The following is a 2,500-nucleotide window of genomic DNA, read 5'->3' on the forward strand; positions in this document are numbered from 1 at the left end:
AAAGATGCGTCGCCGGTACGAGGACCGTGCGATCAGCCCAAAGTTATTCAGAGTCACCAAGGCAAACGGACCGGACGAGCCGACCGATTGGTTTTGATCTAATAAAAGCGTCCCTTCCATCTCTGGTCGGGACTCTGTTTGCATGTATTAGCTCTAGAATTACCACAGTTATCCAAGTAACGTGGGTACGATCTAAGGAACCATAACTGATTTAATGAGCCATTCGCGGTTTCACCTTAATGCGGCTTGTACTGAGACATGCATGGCTTAATCTTTGAGACAAGCATATGACTACTGGCAGGATCAACCAGGGAGCTGCGTCAACTAGAGCTGAGCAGCCGGCCGCCCGGGAGTGTGTCCCGGGGGCCCGCGCGAACACGCAAGCGTCCGCTCAATCATTCTGCAAACAGGAGGAGGCTGAGCTCCCCTGCACAATACACCTCGAAACCCTCTCAGGTCCCGGCGGCGCGCAGCGCCGTCCCAAGTACTTGGCCGGGTTCGAGAGAGGCGCAATCGCCCGGAGTTAGGCGAGTAGACGCTTTCGGTGCGACCACCCGTGCTCCCAACTGAGCTTGCCGCTGCCGACAGAGGCCCGGGAGCGTGCTGTCGTGGCATTGCCGGCGGGAGACAACACGCGCCACCTACGGTGACCGGCAGCTCCAACGCCAGCGCCACAGAAGGACAAAAGCCCCACTTGGGTGCCGAAGCGAACTCTCCCAGCACAGCGCACGCGCCAACACATCCGCACAGCTGCGATACAAACCACCAGCGAGAACCGCTGGGGCGACCGAGCAGCAGACGGCGTCGCGGCACCGAGCGCCGGGCGGCGGCGCATCCTCAACGCACACAGTCCTCAATCGGACCAGCACACTGAAGATGTCCACCGCGCTTCGCACCGGGCCCGCGAGGACCTACTTTGGCCGCACGGCGCCGCGCGCAGGGTGCGCCGGCGCGCAGCTGCGACGCCTGCCGCGTCCGTCGGCCGGCGCGCCTGCCACTGGCCGCCCCCACCAGCCGGCTGTAGCGCGTGCGCCCACGCACCGCGCGGCCAGCACGCCGGGAGGCGCCCCCTCACCGGCCGGGGACGGTCCCACCCAGCCACCGCCGCGTATCGCTTCACACCCAGATGCCGTTCAGTTTCATCGGCATGGTGGGTATCGCTGGAACAACCGGTTAGTACCTCAACCTATCGTCGCCATCACCGATTCACCCCTAGCGAGAACAACCGCACCACAACGGGTTACCATTTCTTCATTTGCGTAACTTCACCAGAAAACGCAGGCGTCCATCGCCATTAGCAACTTCAACGATTATTGCATGCCTGTGTCAGGTGTCACGCCACACTACGTCTGCCCACATACACGCAACAAAATGTGCACGCCTAGACAATACGTGGAAGGTGGCCCCCGTACGTATGCGATGTCCATTGCTCGAACGACTGTCAACCGGCCTCTGTAGCATGTCGCAGATATGGAACGCGGTGCACCATGCTATCACGGTGTTTGAGGAGAGACGACTAGGTCCGAATACATCAACAGACAGCTCATGCTGATCGCCATCCACGGCGTCCGTTCCTCCCACACGTCTCTATGGCGTACCACACTGCAATCCAGCTCTCATAGGGAGACGACACGTAGCTGCGTGCACAATATTTGCACTGTATGGTCCGCCGTTTTTGGGCGCAGTCGTTGTACGGTCACACATGTGCCACGATGTATCATTCAGTACATAAGGACGAATGTGCAGTACAGATTGTGGTTCACGCGTACGACATCAGCGGACAGTTGACACAGGCCGCACCACAACGTAGCCTGCGTACGTCGCATGCGAAGGGCATTGAACATGCAAACTTGTCACCAACCAGCTTGCGAAGGCAGGGGGCAAGGTGTGGACGTGGGGACGTGGGGAGGGGTGGGGGGGGGGGGCGGCATGTACGTCCTGCTGCCATCCACATTACAGTGTACAGCAGGAGCATGTGGAAAGTCAGCAAGACTTGCAAGGTGTTTAACATGAAGCGATACACAGGGGAGCGGGCAGTGCGAGTAGCGAACTATATTGCGAGGGTTGCGGGTGGGCAACACTACACTAATTGAACGAGTCGTATAACAATTACAGAGCAGGTTTAGGCGACAACGTGGGTTACGTTAGGGGACAACATGGGTTAGGTTAGGGGACAACATGGGTTAGGTTAGGGGACAACATGGGTTAGGTTAGGGGACAACATGGGTTAGGTTAGGGGACAACATGGGTTAGGTTAAGGTACAACATGGGTTAGGTTAAGGTACAACATGGGTTAGGTTAAGGTACAACATGGGTTAGGTTAAGGTACAACATGGGTTCGGTTAAGGCACAACATGGGTTAGGTTAAGGCACAACATGGGTTAGGTTAAGGCACAACATGGGTTAGGTTAAGGCACAACATGGGTTAGGTTAAGGCACAACATGGGTTAGGTTAAGGCACAACATGGGTTAGGTTAAGGCACAACATGGGTTAGGTTAA

The 2,500-nt window shown here is 57.2% G+C and overlaps 1 non-coding gene across 1 annotated transcript in view; it reads right to left on the minus strand.

Moving 5' to 3' along the window:
- Window positions 1-314, minus strand: part of LOC124772846 — a 1,909-nt gene extending 1,595 nt beyond the window's left edge. Inside the window, exon 1 of the ribosomal RNA XR_007014304.1 lies at window positions 1-314. This exon is cut by the window's left edge and continues 1,595 nt beyond it. This is a non-coding gene — a ribosomal RNA (small subunit ribosomal RNA).
- Between the last annotated feature and the right edge of the window lie 2,186 nt (window positions 315-2,500).

Source organism: Schistocerca piceifrons, unplaced genomic scaffold, assembly GCF_021461385.2.
Source record: "Schistocerca piceifrons isolate TAMUIC-IGC-003096 unplaced genomic scaffold, iqSchPice1.1 HiC_scaffold_943, whole genome shotgun sequence".
Taxonomy (NCBI): Eukaryota; Metazoa; Arthropoda; class Insecta; order Orthoptera; family Acrididae; genus Schistocerca; species Schistocerca piceifrons.